Here is a 25,067-nt window from a genome sequence, read left to right as displayed (position 1 = left end):
TGTCACCTTCTCATACGTCGGCGATACCTCTTCTGGTAGTGATGCAAACACTTCACTAGCCCTACCTACCAGCTTTGTTTGAATCAGTAATACCCACATGTCCTGTGGCCATTTCATTTGTTTAGCTACCTTCTGAAATGAAATGAAAAAGGCTTCCACCTCCTTCTAGTCAAACCTTGGCAATGCTTGGACATATATAAATAGATCCCCACCAAGCCTTCGACTTTGACGCTCTTTCTCACTATCCTCATCACTATCATCTAACTGTACGTTTCCCTTTATGTCTGCCAATTTTAACTGACTGTCATGTTTCATGGTCATTTTTTGAAGTTCAAACTCTCTCTACTTATCGTTTTCCCTGATCTGTATCCCCCTTTCTCTTTATTTTTGTTCTGCTCGGGCTATTCTTTCTGTTTTCCTTTCTCCTCTCTCTTTTTCCTCTTTCTCTCTCTTTCTCTTTCTTTTTCCTCTCTCTCTCTTTTGTATTCAAGCTGCTTTAATTCTTTCTCATGTTCCATTTGTTTAATTTGTAACTGAATTTTTGCCATTTTCAATGAGTCAAACTGTATCTCAGGCAACTTTAAATGCTTAGCCACTGCCATAATTACCTCATCTTTTCGCATTTTGTCAGGTAATGTGAACTGCAATGTTTTTGCCAAATCTAACAGTCTGCTTTTAGTCTCTGTCCATATGGTACTGCGTGTGACCGTCTCCACCCCCAAAAACTTCAGAGCCTCTGAAAGAGCCATTGTCCACAACACACTCCCTACTTAAACTAAAATACCACACCTGGTAAGCAACCACAATATGCTCACCCCTCACTGTCTTTAAGTTCACTAAACCAATCCAATAGAGAGACTTTTGTCCCCCTAAATGAAAAAAATAAAAATTAAATGAATAAATAAATGAATAAATGAACAAAAACCACTACAGAACTTGTAAAACAAAAAGCTGCAACCGTTTTAAAAAATAGCGGCTGCACTGCGCATGCGTGCCCGATTATCGGCACGCATGCGCAAAGCTGATCATCGTGCGTGCATGCACAATGAGGCCAAAAATTCTTTTAACATGTTCGCGGCCACTTGCAGCCGGCGTTATGAAATGCCGGCTGCTGTGTGGGGATTTGCGCGATCGGGAGTGCCGCGGACAACGGCTCCGCGACCCTCCCGACACCCCCCCCACGACCCACCCACGGGTCGCGCCCCCGACTTTGAAGAACACTGAATTAGGCCATCTGAAGTCACAGTCTTGGGGTTGAAGAAAAGCCCAAGTCATGTTCCTTGGCAATACAATTGGACAGGGACGAATGATCCCAAAGGATGTGAAAATAAAAGTTATTGGGGAGTTTCGAATACCCTCGACACAAAGGGAAATAATGCAATTTCTTGGCATGAGTGGATTTTACTGAAAATTTGTGGCACATTTTAGCAACGTGGTTGCTCCACTGACGGACTTTCTGAAGAAGCGTAGCAAATTTCAGTGGACAGCAGAGTGTCAACAGGTATTTGTCTGCCTGAAGGCTGTGTTAACCACTGCTCCTGTGGTGGCCACCCCAAATTACACAAAACCATTTGAAATGGCTGTCGATGCGAGAGATGTGGATGTCAGTGCTGTGCTCTTGCAAGAAGACGACAAAGGAATAGAGCGGCCTATTTGGTATTTTTCCAAGAAATTGAATGATCACCAGAGGAAGTATTCAACAATTGAAAAGGAGACTTTGAGTTTGGTGCTGACTTTGCAACACTTTAGCATTTATGTTACCAGCAATTCGTCTAATGCAATTATATATACTGATCATAATCCACTGATGTTTTTGGAGCAATTCAGTAATAAAAATGCCAGACTGTTTTGATGGAGTTTATTGTTACAGACATACATTTAAGAATTATACATGTGGCAGGGCAAGAAAATGTGATAGCCGATGCTTTGTCACGAAATGTGATGCAGAAAAGCAGGTTCGATGGTGGAAGAAGAAGAAGTAAAATGGACTCTATTATTATCAATGTTTGCCTGTTTTGTTTTTGTTTAAAAAATGTATATTTATTGTCTATTGTTCTTATTGGAAAAGTGAAAAGGTGAAAAATGAAACCATCTTTGTAGTTGACGGTTTATGATTTTTTTCTTGGGGGGAGGAGTCATGTGAGTGTCCATTTAAGAAATGTTTTTGTCTTTTCACATGGCTTCAGTGATGTCATTCTGTGGGTGGAGCTGGGCTCTGAGAGTTGGATTTACTTTCGCTTTGAGTTTGAACTGGTTTTGCTCTGCACAGATTGAAAGAAGGTTTTTTACTCTATCTGCATTTTAAAAACTGTTGTTTCCAGACTGCTTGATAACTTGAAAATAAATAACTGTTTTCTGGAAGAAATTCAAACCTGCTGTTTTAAAAAGGAAACAAGAGCATCCGTACCAGGTCTTGAGTGCTGTGTGCTGGGCCACACCTTTGAAAAGCGGGTACTGGTTTATGGGATCTTGTTATTAATTTGGAACAGCTAAAGGGGAAGTTTATTAAAGGTTATACATAGAGTACTGTAGCTGTGTGGGGTATTTATGTTGGTAATTGATAAAAATGCTTACTGCGTGTGTTTATAAAAATGTTACCTAAATTTGTAGAATAAACTTTGTTTTTGATTAAAAGTGCTTAAGGCCTCTGTTGAATAACACATGAAAGACAGGCCCTTGTATTCATCGTAACCAAAATCAATAAACAGTTGTGGGTCAGGTGAACTTCATGATATACTTTGGAGTTTTCTAAACCCTGGCCCATAACAATAATGTTTCTGAGATCTTTGGCCTTTGACTGCTCCAATGGCTTACAGGCTTCATATTTGCAAGTGACACACAACAACTGTTTATTTATAACAAAAATAGAGATAAAATATATAATAATTATAATAGAGTGATGGCCAAGTAATCTACTACTCCTTTCCCCCATTTTACCGTCCCACCCTCGACCCAAAAATACACAAGACAGACACACACAGGGGGAGTGGAAAGCAGTAAACTAATAAGGGGATTAATTTGAAATGGAAGATAAGCGTTCTGGCTTCGGATGTTGAAGTTTTTGCAGCAGCAGGCTGTCCTCCCAGGACGCAGAGATCTTCTTTGCAACGTCCTACACCTGCATATACCGGAAACTCTCCCCTCCGCGCCAACCTAGCTTCTCATTCACTCATTCAGCTCCTCCAAGTTCGCAAACCGCCCTCCCAGAAACAAATCCTTAATCTTGCTGATTCCCCCCCCCCCCTCCCCGGGAACCTTGCATCCATGATTTTCCCAATCGGCGTCCCCCTCGACCGCACTCCCAACCTAAAGTGCTGCCTCCAGATCTTCTGTGAGGACTCACCGAATACTTCCCTGGAGCCAACAGGAGCGGTGCCCTTGCCAGCGGCCACAACCACGGCCCCTTACATCATCCCACCTCCATCCTTATCCACAGAAACCGAAGCAGAGGCCCACTACAACGAGGTTCACAGTGCCACCTGCATCGGGCTCCTTAACATGCACTTCTGCTGACCCCACAGGTCTGCTGGGTCCCCACAGAATAGACCCCCTAGTGTTTCCCGCACCGTGGTGATCTGCTGTGCCCTACATAACTTGGAACAACAGCAGTGTGGTGTGTACCAGAAAGGGGCTTAGAGGCCTGCCTGCTAAGTTTGCCCACATAGGTGTGTGTTTCTGCGATGGTGAATGGTGCATATGATAGCTGTGACGCCTCATCAGTGTCCTCCTCTACGATCTTCACCAAGATGCTGTTGAGGGTGGGAGGTGGGGCACTGCTGGTTGAGGGCCAGGCTCTTTGTTGATGTTCCTGCAAGACAAAGGACATCATTTTAGTACGTGGCCTAGTCAAGGGTTTGGACAACAAAGCACTCATTTGAGATTGATCATCTAGATAAAGTTGTAGTGGCTCCTCACTTTTCTCCCGCAGACCAACCTCGCTCTCAGTGTAAACCTGCTCCTATTCCTCCCCTGCGAGCTCCATAGTCCTCTCCTAGAATGGAGTCAGGATCCTCAGTTTGGGCATTCCACCTCCAGCTTTCTCTCTATCTGGGCAGTTGTGGGCTATCTTTTCATCAGGGACACAAAAGGGGATAAAGTGAGCTGGATACCTGGCAGGTCAGAGGTTGATGACAACTGCCATGTGTGGACATTGCACCTAAGCCGGAAGGGGTTCTAATGAAGAGTACCACGGGGAGGGGTTGAGATTAATGCTAGGAGGCTGGGTGATGAGAACCTCCGGGTTGGTGGCTTGTGGGTTCCAGGTGACATTCTGGGGTGATGAAAGGGTGGAGTGCCAAGAGGAGACAGGGAGAACATACACTTGCTAATCATGGTAGGTCATTCATCTTCTTCCGACACTGCATTCTCTTCCTCTCAGGCTGCTGGCACTGACTACTGCTGCCACTGTCTCCCAGGTGGCATTTGTCACCTTGCTGGAGGGTCACCTGCCAGTGGCATCACCAGCCAAGACCTCAGCAGATATCCTTTGTCCCCAACAAGCCATTCCTGCGGCCTTCGTTGATCCTCAAATATTACAGAGATTTGAGATTGCCCTAGGATGTTGCTATCTTGCACACTCCCTAGAAAATGTGCACACAAGTGTATGAACTTCATCTGGTAGTCACACATCAGCTGGACATAAGGGAATGGAACCCCTTCCAGTCGATAAACGGGACTCCCTGCACAGGGCATGCAGAGTTCAGTCGATTGCAGCCTGCACCTGTGGCAGGCCAGTTATGGTGATGAATCCCGCAGCCCTCTCATCCTGCTGGACCTTCACGGCCACAGAGAGGGGTGCCCTCCATCCCCATGTGGTGCCAAATTGGACAGAATGTGTCACAGGTACTGCACTGTCTCCCTACTGAGTAGAGTCTCCTGTAGCACATGTTGTCTGACAGCTCCATGAAGGACACACCGTCCTGTATAACCTTGGTCTCCTTCTTCGCCTTCATGCCCCTTGTTTGGCACCTGCAGGCTCCGGTTCTTGAGCTTTCCCTACAGCCCCCTGGTCTCCTGGTGCTGCTGCTTGTTATTGCTGGAGTTATTGCTCCTCCAGTGCTGTAATTAGCAGAATTGTCAGATCCATACTGATCTCGATCAGTAAGCTTCGAGGGATGAAAGAGCAAGATGTTAGGTTGGTGTTGCTTAACTTCAATATCTCCCCTCATCCATTGTACCCCCTGGAAGCAGCCAGTCATTCACCTTATCCATCAGCTACCATTCACTCACATCTCAGCTGCCCTTCCACCTCCAATGCTTGTCCAGCCCTGATCAATGCCCTTGCCCGTTCAGAGTCACCTCCAGCCTCCTGTCTGGCTGTCCCCTCCCTTATTCTCTACATCACTGAGGGGGTCCGGACAATAGTTGTCACTGGTCTCCCATCCCTCATGGGCAGGATGAACTGGACAGTTCTGTCCACCTACAGGGCTAATGGATCCTCAATGGTGGCACAGTCCCTCTCCATCTCGTGCATCCAAACATTTATCCTTGAACCATATGTTATCACCCCTCTCCTTAACTTTGAGAATGTGGGCAGCTGACACTGTTAAGGGTTAGCTCATGAGGGGTGAGTGGTTTGACGAGCATGAATCTCAGGTATGTTAGAGGACACAATTACTTCCTGCATCAGGGCTAGGCAAGGCTAATAGGCTGCACCATAAGACCATACGACATAGGAGCAGAACTAGGCCATTCGGCTCATTTTGTCTGCTCCTATTCAATCATGGCTGATATATTTTTCATCCCCATTCTCCTGCCTTCTCCCCATAACCCCTGATTCCCAATTATTCAAGAAAATATTTATCTTTGTCTCAAAGACACTCCGTGATTTATCCCAAGATCTCATTGCTGTCAGGTCTTTACACTTAAGACTGCAGGATAGTTAATTCTTTCATTTTTAATGATTCCTGCCACCCCTCCACCCCAGGCTTTTCAGGGTCCCATACAACCAGGCTCTTAGGCCCACCTCCCTCAGCCTCATCACACCCATGCCAACCTCATGAGCCCTGCACCCAAGACACCCCATACACCATGCTTCTAACAGCTGACTAACTCAAAGCTCATTAAACTTTACCAGCAACACAGGCTGCAGACTGACACAGTGCTCTCAAATATTTGTGAACTACATAGGCTGCAGACTGACACAGCACTCTAAAAAATGTTTAAACAACACAGGGAGGAGGCAGCAAAGTTCATTGAAACACACCAGCTGTGACCCCAATCCTGGAGACCCGCAACCAGCCCCTCATCCTGAACTTCCACCTCACCGGAGCTGGGCCGCAGGCTCTGTCCCCTTGGACTCCCTGGTAATAGGTGGACAGGGTTGCTCACCTCCTTCCTCCCTCTTGGAGGTCATGGAGCCTGGTTCCCGTTTTTAAAAAACAATAATAATTCACACCCACGTGACATTACGCCTGTTGGGTGGGAATATTCAATGAGGTCTGAAGATTCAGCTTCAACCTCACTAAGTATATTATTATGCATTTGAATTGAATCAAATCAGGTTTGTGCCCTTCTTGGGCGTGAATGTGATCACATCATCGGTGAGGGCCCGGAAACATCGCAATCTGAAATCCGGCGCAAATCCCATTTTTGGCCTCTCGCGATATTTTGTAACCATAACAGGATTTGTACTCATGGTTAATGGGCCCGCTAAAGCCTTCCCATTGAAATTAAGCAAGAGTTGGAGAAGTCTAACTATCTGAAACAGAATGCTCAGCTAAAAACCCAGCCATTAGCAGTCAGAGAGCACGAGGAAGTCACAAGGAAGTATTCACACTGTAGAAATTGCACAACATACATAAATGAACATATTGCTGTACAGGAGTGTATAAACGCTGTACTGCATCTAAGGAAATTGCCCCACATGGTTATTATCCCTTTATGGGCAACACAGGCCATGTGACCCTTACTCTGCTGTGTTTCCCTTAAAGGGACAATCATCACACCACAGGATCAGATGAAGTGTGTTGGCTACAAAGCAACTACCTGAAGACATACTGACCCTAGCTGTCTTTCATGTTGCTACTGAGACTCTTGCAGTAACAGCCCCTGAGGCTGATATTGAACTTTCAAGAAAGTTTGCAGTCCAGAAGACAATGGAGGACCATTCTACAGATCTTAATTCTGAAGTTTATTCCATTGTTGATGGAGGTGCAATGCTACTTTCTCCTGTTGGCTCCAAGATCCAGTTGTTTGCAGTGGAACAGAATCATGCTGAAGCATGAATATGGTACCACCGCCTTTAGAAAATGAAACCCCTACTTGAAGAGTAGTAGGGAAGTCTTCTTTTCTTCATATCCTGTAGAGTCTACATGATGTTCTTCGTTCTTCTTTTCATCTGCCAGATTCATTCACGACTCAGTGTGCAAGACAGAAGATGGTAACAGAAAATGTTAATTTGTTGTCTTCTTTTTCAAGGGGTTGTGATGGTTTAAGTTCTGAAAGCTTTTCTCCTCAATCAGTTTTTCGTTGATTGGTTTTCACTACCTTTGCATCCAGGTCACTGCAAGGATCACAGTCCAGGAGCCAGCTGTCATGAGAAACGGCTGACCCACTCCACCAATGTGTTTGTCTTCCAAGGAGAAGACAAGGGAACACATATATCCTACATGTGCTTCAAGAGAGCTGAGAACACTGGGGGATTGAAGCCTTTGGAGAAAGTGATTTGGAGGAGGTAGGGTTTGGATGGAAAGTTAACAGTACATGAGGTTAGCAGATGCTGGGAATATATAGTAAATAGTTTAACAAACTAAGGTAACAGTTTTGAGAGTATACTTGGAGATATAGAAAGTTAATGGTTATGTTAGACAATGATATGTACAATAATGCAAGCATGATGTCGGGGTCAGATGACCAAGAGACTCCAAGAGAGTAAACACAGAACACACTGGCAGGATTCTCCGGTTGCCGGAGCCGAAATTGCGTTCTCCGATCGGTCGCAGAATCCGCCGGGGGCGGCGCCGCTTTTCTGATGCTTGGCCCCCTCGAAAACCTGAGTACGGCGCACGTTGTCGGGAAGGCCTCAGGACATCACCTGAGGCCCTCCCCCGATGCTCTGCCCTTGATGGGCCGAGTTCCCGATGGCGTGGAGCACTTATCCTTTTTTTTCCGTGAACCCGGCGTGGTGGCTGAGGACTGAGTCCATCCCTGCCACAGTGGGGAGGGGGACGGCCGTTCACGGGCAAACGGGGCTTCGGCAAGGGCTGGCGGTATTGGTGGGGGGTAGTTCAGGGGTGGCAAGGCTGGTGACGGGGGGGGGGGTAGTTTTTGGCAGGCCGGGTCCGCGCGCGGCCACGTCATGTTGCACGGTGCGGCCGCTGCAGGCCGCCGCCGTCCGCATGAGCGGACACGGACTCGGAAATTCGCTGGCTGTATCCGCAAGTAAAGCCAGGGGCTTTACGCTGCACGGCGCTAGCCTCTCCCACCTCTTTTCATAAAGTTCAAAGAATTAAAATTGTCCTTCTTATTTAGTTGATAAGATCAAATGTTATTGTGAAAAATAAAAGCTCATGGCGTAGTGGGATAACGTATTGGCATGGATAGAAGATTGGCTAGTTAACAGGAAACAGAGAGAAGGCATAAATGTGCAATTTTTCCAGTTGGCAAGATGTAACGAGTGATGCCTCACAGGGCTGAGTGCAGGGGCTCAAGTTTTTACAATTTACATGAATGACTTGGATGAAGGGACCAATCGTACGGTTGCCAGATTTGCTGATGGCACAAAGATAGGTAGGATGGTGAGATGTGAAGAGGACACGAGGAGGTTACAAAGGGACATAGATAGGTTAAGTGAGTGGGAAAAGACTTAGCAAATTGAGTATAATGTTCAAGAGTGTTAAAACTATTCATTTTGGCATGAAAAATAGAAAAACATATTTAAATGGTGAGAGATTGCAGAGCTCTTTGATGCAGAATGATCCAGGGGTAAGAATCGGCAAAGGCTAATATGCAGATATAGAAAGTAATTTGAATAATAATAATATTTATTGTCACAAGTAGGCTTACATTAACACTGCAATGAAGTTACTGTGAAAAGGCAAGTTAATAGAATGCTATAATTTATTGTGAGGTGAATTGAATATAAAGTAGGGCGGTTGTGATTCAGTTACACAGGGCATTGGTGAGACCACATCTGGAGGACTGTGTATAGTATTGGCCTCCTTATTAAAGGAAGGATGAAAATGCAGTAGAAGCAATTCAGAGACGGTTTACTACACTAATACCTGGATTGGGTGGGTTGTTTTATGTGGTACAGTTGGACAGGTTAGGCTTGTTTGTGTCTGCTGGAGTGTAGAAGCTTAAGAGGTGACTTAATTGAAAGATATGAGTGCCTGAGGGGTCTTAGTATGGCCGATTTGGAGATGACATTTCCTCTTGTAGTATTAGGGACCATTACTGAAAAATAAAGAGTTGCACGTTTAGGACAGTGATGAGGGGAATTATTTTCTCTCAGAGGGGAGTGAGTCTTTGGAACTCTCTTCCTCAAAAGCTGATGGAAGCAGAGGGAGCGATTCGCTGGCCTTGTTATACTCTTGCTCAAGTGATTCGAGGGCGGTGAATAATGGGAGAGGCCAAAAACGAGATCCATGACAGGCGTGAAGCAGTTTGCGATGCAACCGGCCTACTCCCATAGGGGAAATCTGGATCTTGCTGTAGTGTGGCGAGAAACCAATTATCACCACTTAAACCCAATTTCTATACAATTAACGGGAGCCACCCCATATCCAACAGCCTCCTGTCATTCATCGGCCTCCCCAGCAAGTGCTCACACAGGCGCCGATTAATACTCCTTTTGAAAAACATAAACCTGGTGGAAGGGCTTCAAGGAGGGCCTTCGAGAAGGTGAGTAGCCATCTTTGCTCACAGGTAACAAGTCCGGGGGCGCTGCGTTTGCCACCAGAGTGCTCAGTGGGAGGTGGGGGACTTTCGGCTGGGGTTGGGGACCCTCGGCAGGGGGTGGGGACCCTCCGCAGGGGTGGGCCGCCATAGGAAGTTGGGGGAGAGGCGCTGTGGGGGAAAACGTGGAACAACAACTCGCGGCACCACCATGCCAACCCATGGATCGTGTGTATCCATTCCGGGCGCACCCTTGTCTCCTGTCAGCAATATCAGAGGTCTCAGCAGTCGGTGGGAGTTATGGGTGGTCTTTGGGGCAGATGGGGCTCATCTGCCCCAAAGACCACCCATAACTCCCACCGACTGCTGAGACCTCTGAAATGAAATGAAATGAAATGAAAATTGCTTATTGTCACAAGTAGGCTTCAAATGAAGTTACTGTGAAAAGCCCCTAGTTGCCACATTCTGGCGCCTGTTCGGGGAGGCTGGTACAGGAATTGAACCGTGCTGCTGACCTGGCTTGATCTGCTATAAAAGCCAGCTCTTTAGCCCTGTGCTAAACCAGCCTGGCTGCTTGGCTGAGGACTATTGCTGATAGGAAATCAGCAATCATGGTTAAGTGAGCACTTGACACATACCACGTAGATTTCCGTGGGTGGGCGGGCCATGTAGAATGTGGGAGTCATTGCCCAGCATCCCAATCGCACCTTGATGCCTGGACACACTGCTTGAACAATGCGGGAGGCAATACCACACACGCAACACCCAAGGGATGGGACAAAGCTCAGGGGACATGCCCACGGCCCGAGGGTGGGTGAGCGCCAAGGGGAGGGGGGGTGCCTGGAGAGATGGGCAAAGGGTCCAGAGTCAACCCCCATTGCGGAAGAAAGTGAAGAGGCATCATAATGGTTATGCAAATAGGTGTTTAATGTGTTGTACAATACCCCACCCACGATGGTGTTGTCCTCCTACCCCCCAAACCTACCCCCTTTCCCCATCCCCTACCTATCCGTCCCCACCTCCTTCCTCTTCACTTGGTGCCCTTAGTGATCCTCAGCGTGCTTGGCCCTCCTAGCTCTCCCAATATGTCTCGGTGTCTTCCCAGGATGCACATCTGAGGTGGAGGCTGCCAGCTACTTACCTCATACTTTGGCCTTTGATGCCCGTGATGGGCGTCCTCTAGGGCTCTGGGGCCAGAGGGCCTCTACTAATTTGTTGGCAGCACATGCACAGCCCTGCCGCCATGTTCCATGTGCTGACCTCGAGACTCAACCTCATCAAACGGGTGGAACCCGGGGCAGCTGGTAGCTACTGTCGGTACTCCATGGGACGGGTCCAGGTTGCCACTCAGTGCCCCCTCCTCCTGGTCGAGGCTCATAGGGCCCTGTGGTTCACTTTGGGATGCAGGGGCAGCTGGTATCATCTGGCTCTGCCAGTCCTGGCGGTTCCCCATAGTCCACAACATTGTGTCGACGCCCTCAGTGATGCTCCTCAGTATCTGGGACTTGCTCTGCAGTGCCTAAGCAATGCCCACCTGCAACTGGGACATGTCCCGCAGAACCTCATCAAGGTCGACCTGGTACTGGGTCACATCCCCCAGTGAGTCAGACATTCAGCCAAGACCCTCAGCAATGGCCGTCACTGACTGCTCGACACCTTGGACACCTTCACTAATGGTGCCGACGTCGTGCACCAGGCTCTCCACTGCAGTCGCCACCATAGCAGTGTTTTGTTTTATAAATTTAGTATACCCAATTAATTTTTTCCACTTCAGGGGCAGTTTAGCGTGGCCAATCCACCTAGCCTGTACATTGGGTTGTGGGGGCGAAACCCACGCAAACACAGGGAGAATGTGCAAACTCCACACGGACAATGACCCAGAGCCGGGATTAAACCTGGGACCTTGACGCCATGAGGCTGCAGGACTAACCCACTGCGCCACCGTGCTGCCTCACCATAGCAGTGTTGGCCTCGGTGCCACGCATTGCCGGCGCCACCTCCTACACCCGTAGCCTCTGAGACTCCTCAAATCGGCTATGGATCTGCTGAAGTGACACTGACAATTCCCTCTGAATGTCCTGGCTGCTCGCTATCATCTCCATCAGCTACGGTTACCTCTGTACCAGAGGCTCAGTATCAGGCTGGGACCCAGCTGGGTCCTGGGATCCAGCAGACCTCCGACTGCTGACTCGCCTGGGGGTTCCTGCCTCCACTTGATGTGCATCCTCAGCGGTGTGGTGCTCACCAGATTGTGCCCCCGAAACCTGTCCACTAACATGTCCCAAAGGTGTGTGTATCTGCGCTGGTGGAGGGTGGGGATGGCAGCTGTGCTGCGATTATAACAGTTGCATCCTTGGAGCTCTCCTCTGAGGTGTTCTGCTTGGAGTCAGGAGAGGGTAGCACCCGGGATGGGCCGGCGCCAGTGGGAGGGATGGGTCAGTCAGTAAGGCAATAACAACCCACGTTTGACAGGTCCTCCGGGCCGGGGCCTGGTGGTTCCTCACCTCTGCGCCATCCACCAGCCTCCGTGTGGGTGACCGATCTGTCCTCCGCCACCCCGTCACCTCCAAGGCAAGCACCCCGAAGGAGATGATGATTCTTAATTCCAGCACCCCACCGCCAGGCTGGGCCCTCTCCCGACATTCATGGGACAGTTTTTCCTGAGGAGACACAGAGAGGGCATTGTTAGCCACAAGTGGTGGGGGAGAAGTGTGAAGAAGGGGTTGGGGAGGTTGAGGGGGTGGGGTACAGAAAGGGTTGGGTTGGATGGGGATGTTGAGTGGGGGTGGATGCTCCATTTGCAGGGGAGGGGGCGGTATGGGGGGGGGGGTGGGGTGGGGTGGCGTTGGTGTTTACTCAGTCATGATGGTCGCCGTAGGTCGTTGACCTTTTTCCGGCACTGGAGGCCAGTCCTCCTGGTCACACTGCCCGAGCTGACAGCTGCCTCCACCTCATCCCAGGCAGCACTGGCTGCCTTGTGGCTCACCCTCCGGGACCCTCAGGGGAAGAGGACATCCCTCCTGGCCTCCACTGTGTCCAGCAACACCCCCCCAGGTCAGCATCCACGAATCTTGGGGTCGGTTCGGTGCCATTATTATGAGCCATCTGGGGTTGGCTAAGCAAGTGCAGCTTAAGTGCTGCTCAACCTTGTTAGCAGGGGTGGGGTCTTGCGAGTGTGATCCCAGTGAATCAGCTGGCGAGCCATTATTCGCGGCGAGAAACCCATGAGGCCTCATTAAGTGGACCAATTAAGGTTGAATTAGATTGCTGGCCTCGCCGGGCCAAGCACCGGGAAGCTGGCGGCAATTCCCGCTCACCACCACACTTGGAAATTTTTCTGGAAAATAACGCCCAGAGTCTTTGAATATTTTTAAGGCAGAGATAGATTATTGATGAGCAAGGGGATGAATGGTTATCGGGGATAGGCGGGAACGCGGAGTTGTGGTTAGAATCTGATTAGCCATGTCCTCACTAAATGGCGGAGCAGCTTGAAGTACCAAATGGTTTACTCCTGTCCTAATACATATGTACGGATATATTCTCCTTGAGATAATTTCTCTTGTGTGTGACTTTTTGCAAGATCATTTATTAATAATGAAGAACCACGATTCTGAAATCCTGGGGTTGTTATTAGGTCACAGCCATCCAATTAAAACTGCTACCATTGATCATAACTTTTTGTTTTTCTACAATGGAGTTGAATTGTTCTACATTTTACAGCATTCTCTTTTATCACAAAAGTATATTACTTTGGCCGGAGGCCTCTTCTGAGGCTTCTTATCAACAGCTCCTACTACTGATAAAGACAGTCCTTGCACTACATTATCATTTGCGTGTTACATCTTCAAAAAATCTATTCTTTGGCATGATCTAACTCTCAAAGCACTGTTGACTTGGAGTCAATACTTTTTACTCTTTTTACAAGTTACCTGTGACATATTCTGATGTTTTTTTCTTGTTAACCTAAAAGATTCTTATCCCAGGATCAGGCTTTTGACTTTTGTTTCAAAAAAATATTGAGCAGCTGCAACAACCTGCATTTATGTAGCACCTTTACCAACAACAACAACCTGTATTTATACGGCACTTTCAGAAGATCGTTATAAAGAAAATGAGGAATAGGTCATTTGGACAGCACGGTAGCATTGTGGTTAGCACAACTGCTTCACAGCTCCAGGGTCCCAGGTTTGATTCCCGGCTTGGGTCACTGTCTGTGCAGAGTCTGCACGTTCTCCCAGTGTGTGCGTGGGTTTCCTCCGGGTGCTCCGGTTTTCTCCCACAGTCCAAAGATGTGCAGGTTAGGTGGATTGGCTGTGCTAAATTGCCCTTAGTGTCCAAAATTGCCCTTAGTGTTGGGTGGGGTTACTGGGTTGTGGGGATAGGGTGTGGGGATAGGGTGGGGGCATGGGCTTGGGTAGGGTGCTCTTTCCAAGAGCCGGTGCAGACTCGTGGGCCAAATGGTCTCCTTCTGCACTGTAAATTCTATGAAATTTCTATGAAATTTGGACCTTCAAGCCTGTTGTGCCATTCAATTAAATCATGGCTAACCTGATTATGGTCTTAACTCCATTCTCCTGCTTGTTCCCCTTGACGCCCTTGTAAATAGAACATTTCTAACTCAGCCTCTAATATTTTCAATGACCCAACCTCCACTGCTCTCTGTGGGAGAGAAATCAAAAGATTAAGAACCCTCTGAAAACCCTCTCCAACTTAAACAGTATCTCCCAGTTCTACATTTCCCCACAGGGAGAAAGAAGGCGGGATTCTCCGACCCCCCGGCGGGTCGGAGAATCGCCGGGGGCTGGCGTCAATCCCGCCCCCGCCTTGTCCCGAAGTCTCCAGCACCAGAGATTCGACAGGGACGGGAAATGCGCCGTGCCGGTTGGCGGGCCCCCTCCCCCCGGCGATTCTCCGGCCCACGATGGGCCGAAGTCCTACTGCTATCATGCCGGTCCCACCGGCGTGGATCAAACCACCTACCTTACCGGCAGGACCAGGCGGCACGGGCGGGCTCCAGGGTCCTGGGGGGGGCGCGGGGCGATCTGGCCCCAGGGGGTGCCCCCTTGGTGGCCTGGCCCATGATCGGGGCCCACCGATCGGTGGGCGGGCCTGTGCAGTGGGGATACTCTTTTCCTTCCGCCTTCGCCATGGTCTTCACGATGGCAAAGGTGGAAGTGACCCCCTCCCCTGCGCATGCGCAGGATGACGTCAGCAGCTGCTGACGCTCCTGCGCATGCGCGGACTTCCACCGGCTGGCGAAGTCCTTTCAGCCCCAGCTGCCATGGCGCCAAAGGCCGTTCCCGCCCGCCGGCAGGGCGCCAATCACTCCGGCGCGGGCCTAGCCCCTCAATGTTAGGGTTTGGCCCCTAAAGGTGCTGAGACGTCCGCACCTTTGGGGCGGCCCGATGCTGGAGTGGTTCACGCCACTCCATCCCGCCGGGACCCCCGCCCCGCCGGGTAGGGGAGAATCTCGCCCAGAGTCTCTCACCATCTAACTTGTCAAGTTCCCGTAAAATGTTAAATGTTTCAGTAAAATCTCCTCTCATTCTTCTAAACTCATTGAGTATCGGGTTTAACGTGCTCAACCTTTCCTTATGAGATAACTCCTTCATCCCAGGAATCAGTCAAGTGAACCTTTTTTTTTTATAAATGTTTTTATTGGGTTTTTGAACAAGGTATAATTACCGTTATGTACACAGAATAAGAAACATATATATATATATATACATATATTTAGAAGAGAAGGGCACACCCCAACATAAAATACAATAAAATATGAAATAGACTAACTGGTAGGGTATTGTGCACCAGCTCGACAGCGGCAGCTCTGTACACCTGGCAAAATTATTTACACCACATAAGTAGGTGACTGTTTGCGGGGGGTGGGGGGGGGGGGGGGGGGGGGGATTGGGGAGGCAAATATACATTTGGGTGCCAGGGAGATAATCACAGTGTGCGATACTGGGCTGTGTTGTGTGCTGTTGTCGCCTGGACGGGTCTCGCTGCCGTCCCACGCTCGCCTCCGCTTCTGCTGCTCCTCCCGTCCTCCATCTTTATTTTCCTTGTTTCCCCGCTCCTGGAGATGTCACGCACGTTTTGGCATGCCGTGCCTTCCTTCCGGCTCCCGTTCCCCTGCCCCCCGCCCCACCCCGCTGGTTCTCCTCACTTGTCTCCCCCCCCCCCCCCCCCCCCCCCCCCCCCACTCCACGGTTCACCTTTCTTTCCTCAAGTTTAGCTGTCTCCCCCCCTCCCCCCCGGTTGGTTCACCTTTCTTTCCTCAGGTTTAGCCGTCCCCCCCCTCCCTCCCTCCCTCCTAGTCTATCTCTCCCTTTCATGCCTTGGCTACCTTCCCCTGATTCTTGACTAATTTCCTCTGATTCTTGGCTACCTGGCTATTCTTCCTCTCGTTCGTTGGCCACAAACAGGTCCCAGAACATTCGCGTGAATGGCTCCCACGTTCTGTGGGAGCCGTCGTCTGACCCTCGGATGGAGAATTTGATTTTCTCCATTTGGAGGGATTCCGAGAGGTCGGACAGCCAGTCTGCAGCTCTGGGTGGTGCTGCTGACCGCCAGCCAAACAGGATTCTACGGCGGGCGATCAGGGAGGCAAAGGCAAGGGCGTCCGCCCTCCTCCCCAGGAATAGATCTGGCTGGTCCGAGACCCCGAAGACCGCCACTTTCGGGCATGGCTCCAACCTCACCCCCACCACTTTGGACATTGCCTCAAAGAAGGCTGTCCAGTACTCCACAAGTCTGGGGCAAGACCAGAACATGTGGGCGTGGTTGGCCGGGCCTCCTTGGCACCGTTTACATCTGTCCTCCACCTCCGGGAAGAACCTACTCATACGGGTTCTTGTTAAGTGGGCTCTATGTACCACTTTTAGTTGCGTCAGGCTGAGCCTTGCGTACGAGGCGGTGGAGTTGACCCTATGCAGTGCTTCGCTCCAGAGTTCCCCCCCCTATCTCAATCCCCAGGTCCTCCTCCCATTTCTTTCTTGTTGCGTCCAGTATGGTGTCGGCCCTTTCTGTCAGTCGGTCGTACATGTCACTACAGTTTCCCTTGTCTAGTATGCTTGCGTCCAGTAGTTCTTCCAGTAGTGTCTGTCGTGGCGGTTGTGGGTATGTCCTTGTCTCCTTTCGTAGGAAGTTTTTAAGCTGCAGATACCTTAGCTCGTTCTCCGTGGCTAGCCGAAATTTCTCTGTCAGTTCGTCCAGTATTGTGATCCTGCCGTCCATGTATAGGTCAAGTGAACCTTCTCTGAACTGCTACCAATGCATGTATACCCCTCCTTAAGTAAGGGGACCAAACCTGCACACAGTATTCTAGGTACAGCCTCACCAATGCCCTATACATAGTGAAATTTCCCAAAGCACTTCACAGGCTTGTTATCAAACACGGTAGCACAGTGGGTAGCACTGCTGCATCACAGCACCAGGGTCCCGGGTTTGATTTCTGGCTTGGGTCACTGTCTGTGCGGAGTCTGCACGTTCTCCTGTGTCTGCGTGGGTTTCCTCCGGGTGTTCCGGTTTCCTACCATGTTTATTTTCAACCATGTTTATCTCCAGACCTCTTGGTGAGACACCAAACAATCTTACTACATCCTTCACTCAAATCTGTCCCTTCAAATACTGACAGAGTCACAGCATAAATTCCAGCACATTTTAGATTAATTACAAAGATGTGAGTTCTAAGTAGCCAGTATTTTTTTAGTCTGATTCATCTTTTGAGACATCCATTGAATAACTGAAGCTTAAGTGTCATCTGGTATCAGAAAAATAGCAGGGAAGAGAGGAAGTAAATGAGGGGAAATTCCCAGCTTTATGGAAGTAAGGGAAGGGGAGAATGGAAAGAAAAAAAGAAAGGAGGTAGGGAACTTTCTAACGACATGGGAAGAAAAAGAGGGAAGGTAGGGAGATGAGGGAAGGAAACAGATAGGGAGCTCCTTACTAGCACAGGGAAGGATAGAGAAAGAGGGAAGGAGATGGGAGAGAGACGGACGGGGCTGAGTGAGGGAAGGTAGAGAGGGAGTGGAAGGAATGAGGAAGAGAGAAGGAGAGAGGACGAGGGAGAGAGCGAGAGAGAGGAAAAGGGAGAGAGAATCACGGAAGGAGGGAGAGGGAGTGAAAGAGTGGGTAGAGAGAGAGAGAGAGAAAGAGTGATTGAGAAATGAATGCTTGGACAACACAGTGAGGAGGGAAAGATAAATATTCCCCAAAGATTAGGGGCTCCTATCTACTATTAACCTTCCTCACAGTTGCAGAGAATTATTCTAATTCCACGTTAATGATTTTTTAAAAATTCGCTTACGAGATGTGGGCGGCGCTGAATAGGCCAGCATTTATTGCCCATCCCTAATTGCCCTTCAAAGGTATGGTGAGTTACCTTCTTGAACCGCTGCAATCCCTGAGGTGTAGGTACACCCACTGTGCTGTTAGGGAGGGAGTTCCAGGATGTTGCCCCAGTGACTGTGAAGGAACGGTGATATATTTCCAAGTCAGAGTGGTGAGTTACTTGGAGGAAAAGTCGAGGTGGTGGGGTTCCCAGATATGTGCTGCTCTTGTTCTTCTAGATGGAAGAGATCATAGGTTTGGAAGGTGCTGTCTAAGGAACCTTGGTGAGTTACTGCAGTGTGTCTTGTAGATACGACTGCCACTGTTCATCGGTGGTGGAAGGTTTTGAATGTTTGTGGAAGGGGGAGCAATCAAAATTGCTGCTTTGTCCTGGGATGGTGGTGCATTTCTTCAGCTTTGTTGGAGCTGCACTCACCCAGGCAAGTGGAGAGTATTCCATTACACTCCTGCCTTGTGCCTTGTGCCTTGTGGACAGGCTTTGGTGGGGTTGGGGTGAGCGGGGGGGGGGGGGTGGCAGTCAGGAATATTAATATGGCGAGTCCAGTTCAGTTTCTGATCAATGGTAACCTCCAGGACGTTGATTGTGGGGGATTCAGCGATGGCAAGGCCATCAAATGTCAAGGGCCGATGCTTATATCGTCTCTTCTAGGAGATGGTAATTGCCTGGCACTTGTGTGGCACGAATATAACTTGCCACAGCCTGGATATTGTCCAGGTCTTGCTGTATTTGGGCATGGACTGCATTATTAACTAAGGAATCAGGAGTGGTGCTGAACATTGTGCAGTCACTTGCTAACATCCCCACTTCTGACCTTATGCTGGCAGGGAGGTCATTGATGAAGCAGCAGAAGATAGTTGGGCCAAGGACACTACCCTGAGGAACTTGTAGTATTAATCAAGGCCTAGTTTTAAGGCCGATTAAATTGGATATCTTCAATTAAAGAATTGGGCACTTTAACAACCATAGTCCGCAGAAGCCTGCAGAATCCGAATTTACAGAACTCGAGACAAGCTGCCAGGGTCTGTCTGAAGCAGCCCCTGAATAACCATCAAGTAATTATCATTGCTACTTGAGATTCACTGGCCTATTGTCCACAGTTCCTGATATCCCATCAACTGATAGTCACTCCTACTTACAATACATTGGCCTATTGTTCACAGTTCCTATAACCCATCAAGCAATCATCGCTCCTCCCAAGGCAGGCTCAGGTGCCCTGTCAACAGGTCATCAACCAGACCATTGGACACTGAGACCCTACCTCCTGAGACTCCATTGGCCGAAGGCCAAGGGCAGGTGGAGAAAGGAGGTGGGTGGCAACAGGGGGATAAAAAGATAGGCATTTTCCAGACATCTGGAGAGAAAGGACTGGAAGCTAAGATTCAAAGCAAAAGACTCAAGGCAAAAGACTCGAAGCAAAGACTCGAAGCTTGGTGTGCGAGGTGACCTTGGCCAGACCAGAAGTAAGGAAGCAAGAAAGGAGCAAAAGAGAAAATGCTGGAAAATCTCAGTAGGTCTGGCAGCATCGGTAGGGAAAGAAAGGAGCTAACGTTTTGAGTCCGATGATTCTTTGTCAGCTTTGGCAAAGAGTCATTGGACTCGAAACATTAGCTCCTTTCTCTCCATACAGATGCTGCCAGACCTGCTGAGATTTTCCAGCATTTTCTCTTTCGTTTTGGATTCCAGCATCCGCAGTAATTTGCTTTTAGCGAGCAAGGAACAGAAAGGGAGAATCACCTTTACAAAGAGGAACCAGAGGGACTCAGTGATCGGATCTGCAAATCACCTTTATGGGAAGTATAGTCGAATCCTGGATTTTTCTTGTATATATAGTGGGTAATTTATGGGTTAACTATATTAAATAAAGTGTGTTGCATTATATCTGTGTCCTACCTTGTTCTCCTCATTAATAAAGACACCTGGGTAAACTTTAATTAAAGTGCTGGGTGAAGTATCTGAATTGGACAGATACAACATTTGGCACCCCAGATGGTCATTTGATAGCCAAGGATGGCCAGTCTGTTTGTGCGGAAAACGCATTTCTCCTTGTTATAAGTGAGATTTAATTTCTGCGCCGTTTGGAGAAAACGGTGGAGGTTGGCGTCGTGGTCCTGCTGGTCATAGCCGCAGATGGTAACATTGTCCAGATACGGAAACGTGGCACGCAGCCCGTACTGGTCTACCATTCGGTCCATTGCTCGTTGGAACACCGAAACCCCGTTAGTGACGCCGAAAGGGACCCGGAGGAAATGGAAGAGGCGGCCATCAGCCTCGAATGCCGTGTAGTGGCGGTCCTCCGGGCGGATTGGGAGCTGGTGGTATGCAGACTTCAGATCCACCGTGGAAAATAGCCGATATTGGGCGATCTGATTAACCATCTCTGCAATTCTGGGGAGGGGATACGCGTCTAGGAGCGTAAAGCGATTTATGGTCTGGCTATAGTCGACGACCATGCAAAATTTTTCCCCGGTCTTGACGACCACCACCTGAGCTCTCCAGGGGCTATTACTGGCCTCTATGATCCCCTCACTGAGCAGCCGTCGGACCTCCGATCGGATAAAGACCCTATCCTGTAGGCTGTATCGCCTGCTGCGAGTAGCTACTGGCTTGCAATCTGGAGTGAGATTGGCGAAGAGCGGAGGGGGGGAGATGCGCAGCGTGGTTAGGCTGCAGATAGTGAGTGGGGGCAGGGGCCCGCCGAAGCTAAGGGTGAGGCTCTTGAGGTTGCACTGGAAATCCAGGCCTAATAAGAGTTGCGCGCAGAGGTCGGGCAGGACATAAAGTTTAAATTTAGAATAACTAGTGCCTCGATATGTGAGCGTAGCAACGGTGCGTCCTTGGATTTGGACTGAGTGGGAGCCCGAAGCGAGGGCGATAGTTTGGCTCACCGGAAAAATAGAAAGCGAACAGCGTCTTACCAGCTCTGGATGTATAAAGCTCTCGGTGTGCCCGGAGTCAAAGAGGCATGGCGTGGTGTACCCGTTGATCTGGACCTCCGCCATCGAACTTCGTAGGTGCTTGGGGCGGGATTGATCCAGGGTGACTGCGCTGAGTTGCGGGTAGTCGGCGGCTCGATCAGCTGTGCTGGAGTGGCCCCGTGATGACTGCCCTCTGAGTTCATAGTCGTCGAGGTGAGTTTCAGAGTTTGATGGATCCCAAGATGGCCACCCCCATGAGTCGCACATGGCCGGCCGCATGGAGGAGGATTGCCAAGATGGCTGCCCCCATGAGTCGCACATGGCTGGCCGCATGGAGGAGGATTGCCAAGATGGCCGCCCCCATGAGTTGCAGATGTCGGGTGGGGGCGAAGTCGGCACACAGGCTGCAGCATTTCTGGGCCTGCAGGCCTGTGGATTCAGGGAACGAGTGCTTTGAGCCGTGGGAGGGTTAGAGGCTGGGGCTTTCTTCGCCAGGCACACTCTGGCATAGTGTCCTTTTCGCCCGCAGCTGCTGCAGGTCGCGTTATGGGCCGGACAGTGCTGCCGTGGGTGCTGGCTTTGGCCACAGAAATGGCAGGCTGAAGCAGCCGAGTAGCTGGCTGGGGCAGCAGAGTAACTGGCTGGAGCAGCTGAGTAGCTGGCTGGGGCAGCAGAGTAACTGGCTTTGGCAGCGCGGTAGCTGGGGGGCCGTGCGGCACAGGCTCGGGGGGACTGTTGGTCGGGGGTCCACGATGAGGTCGCGGGGTCCGCGGGAAACGAGGTGAGGCTGCGGAAGGAAACTTCCATAGTGGTAGCAGCCTCCACAGTAGTGTCTAAGTCCTGGGCCCCCTTTTCTAGCAGTCTTTGGCGCACACAGTTAGATCTAAGGCCCGCCACGAAAACGTCCCGCACAGCAAGCTCCCTATGTTCAGCCGCGGTAACGGCTTGATAATTACAGTCATTGGAAAGATTGTTCAATTCCCTTACAAACTCGGTTAGCGTTTCTGTAGGCCGCTGACGGCGGGTTGTAAACACGTGGCGTGCATAAACCTCGTTAATGGGCCTAACGTACATTTTGTCCAATATTGCCAGCGCTGCGGTGTAAGAACCGGCCGGATTTAGGTGTGTGGATATTCTGTGCCTTACTCTCGCGTGCAGTAGGCTGAGTTTTTGTTCCTCCGTTGTTCCGGCGGTGCTGGCTTCTGCAAGGTAGGCTTTAAAACATCTCAGCCAGTGGGAAAAAATTTCCTTAGCCTCTGCATCGTCTGGGTCGAGTTCTCGGCGCCCGGGCTTGAGGGCTGCTTCCATGATTTCTTCGACTGTTTCCTGAGTATATTAAATTGTTGGAACCAACAATTCTACGGACACGTGCTTGTAGGATTAGAATAGCGGTTTTAATATACTCACAACAGAGCCAGCCGGTTAGCCATTGAACATAGAGTGAACTGGCCGGCTGACCATGTGGCAGTGACATTTATACAGCAGCTTGCGGGGGAGGAGTCCTGGGCAGAGCCAAGGGATAAGCCCCCATACAACTCGAGCATTCCCAGAGCTACTCCCCCTGGAGGACAGGTAGTGCAACTGCACTTAAAATACAGACACATCTATATACAGATTATAATCAGGTGTGAATTACATTCACCACACCAACCACCCGCCGCCATATACCCCTGCTGATTGCAGAATCAGGGAACTACAATCCCACTCAGGACATATGCCCAATCCTGAAGCAGGGAACCGTAAAGAGCCGAACCCAGAGGCCCACAAGCACAGTGTTGCAACTGCGGGCAACCCAACCATTTTGCCTGGGACTGTAGGGCACTAGCCAACTACCCCACATGATCGTCCCAGCCGTTCCCCAAAGATGGACCCTGACCCATGCCCCTCGAAGGACTGGCCCGACAAGCTACCATAACCCCGCTAGAAAACTCCGACAGCCCCTTTAACCTATATCCCCAATTAGAACACGGGCCCGAAGCATGACGGTGCCCAGCCTCACCAACTTGGGTGTGTAACACCAAATGGGATAGTGTCGGGAGACACCTAGTACAAGGAGAGGTTGAAGGCCACCTCCCTGAGTAATCCCACACTACTCTAAACACATCCCGAGACCTCAACTTATTAAACGGTTTTACAGGTCATCTATAGGAAACTAATAAACATACCCGCACCTCCACCTTCCTGGCAGACAACATAGCGTATAGGGGGGAGCCTCACGAATGCCTGATTCCCACAGTCAATGATCCCAAAGGACCATTTCTGCCTAAACAAATGGGGGGAGAAAGCAAGGGAGCCAGAATCTTTGAGCCCCCAGAACTGTTTAACCCACACCCTGTACTCCAGGAATCGAACCTCCACCCTATACCTCCGGAATCGATTCCCGCCCGCCCTGTCCCAACTCCGATTCACTGGATGTCAGGAAGAAAACCTCGTCTGAGGGGACCTCGACCAAAAGGACTCCGAGGAACCAGAAAAGGTCACCCGCTATGGCAACCCTGGTACAGAAACCTTCAGAACCACCTGATAGATAGACAAAGTCAGAAATGCCAGACAATGCTTGGAATGCGAGCATTTGCGGGTAATCAAATCATTACAGATCCAGAGATAGGGGGTGATCCCAGGTTAAAGAGGTATGAATTGTCTCAAGCCAGGACAGTTGGTAGGATTTTGCAAGTCCAGGCCTGATGGTGGGGGGTGAATGTAATGCGACATGAATCCAAGATCCCGGTTGAGGCCGCACTCATGCGTGCGGAACTTAGCTAAAAGTTTTTGCTCGGCAATTCTGCGTTGTCGCGTGTCCTGAAGACCGCCTTGGAGAACGCTTACCCGGAGATCAGAGGCTGAATGCCCTTGACTGCTGAAGTGTTCCCCGACTGGAAGGGAACATTCCTTCCTGGTGATTGTCGCACGATGCCCGTTCATTCGTAGTCTGCCGATGTACCACGCTTCGGGACATCCTTTCCTGCAGCGTATGAGGTAGACTACATTGGTCGAGTCACACGAGTATGTGCCACGTACCTGGTGGGTGGTGTTTCCACGTGTAATGGTGGTTTGCTGCAAACAATGGTTTGTTTGAGGTTGCGCGGTTGTTTGAATTGTAAATAGCTTTATCCGTCCACTCCGTGCATCACCCAATTAGAAAGGGCTTTTTATCCGCCCACATTGTATTGTTTCCATGATCTCCCAACACACCACAGTTTGATTGTGGGATGAGAAATGTAATGGTACTGATCGGTGACCAACCCTTTGTATCACTATTGGACCTTTATTATTAATTTACTTATTTCTTTGAGTTAAATAAAAACAAAATAAAAGAGTCATACGACATTCTAGTAAAGAAAAGGGAATCAGATATTAATTAGAATTAACAGGTGCCACCTTCACCTCCCCAGAACTGCTTTTTGTCACACCTGGCCGTTATAGGACTCCTACTTGTGACAGCGTATCCCATTGTCCGAATTTGCCTGATGGAAGAAGGAATTCCTACAACACCTGAACTTGGAAAGGACCATCAGAGGTCGGGAAATGCTCAATAATCAAGAACCTTGATACTCCCCTGTCTGTATTATAATATGTATAGTTCCACTTGTCATTTTGTACTATAAACTGTGATGTATTATTTCTTCATTATTTGTTAAAAAATTACTTTATTTCATTTAAATTTGTTGTTATTATGTGGGTTAGGGATGATATTGTAAAATCCGGATTCGGAGTACTTGCTTGTTGAGATGGTTTAAGACCATAAGACCATAAGACATAGGAGTGGAAGTAAGGCCATTCGGCCCATCGAGTCCACTCCGCCATTCAATCATGGCTGATGGGCATTTCAACTCCACCTACCAGCATTCTCCCCGTAGCCCTTAATTCCTCGCGACATCAAGAATTTATCTATCTCTGCCTTGAAGCCATTTAGCGTCCCGGCCTCCACTGCACTCCGCGGCAATGAATTCCACAGGCCCACC

Source organism: Scyliorhinus canicula, chromosome 1, assembly GCF_902713615.1.
Source record: "Scyliorhinus canicula chromosome 1, sScyCan1.1, whole genome shotgun sequence".
NCBI classification, from domain to species: domain Eukaryota; kingdom Metazoa; phylum Chordata; class Chondrichthyes; order Carcharhiniformes; family Scyliorhinidae; genus Scyliorhinus; species Scyliorhinus canicula.
This window is presented reverse-complemented; position numbering follows the sequence as displayed.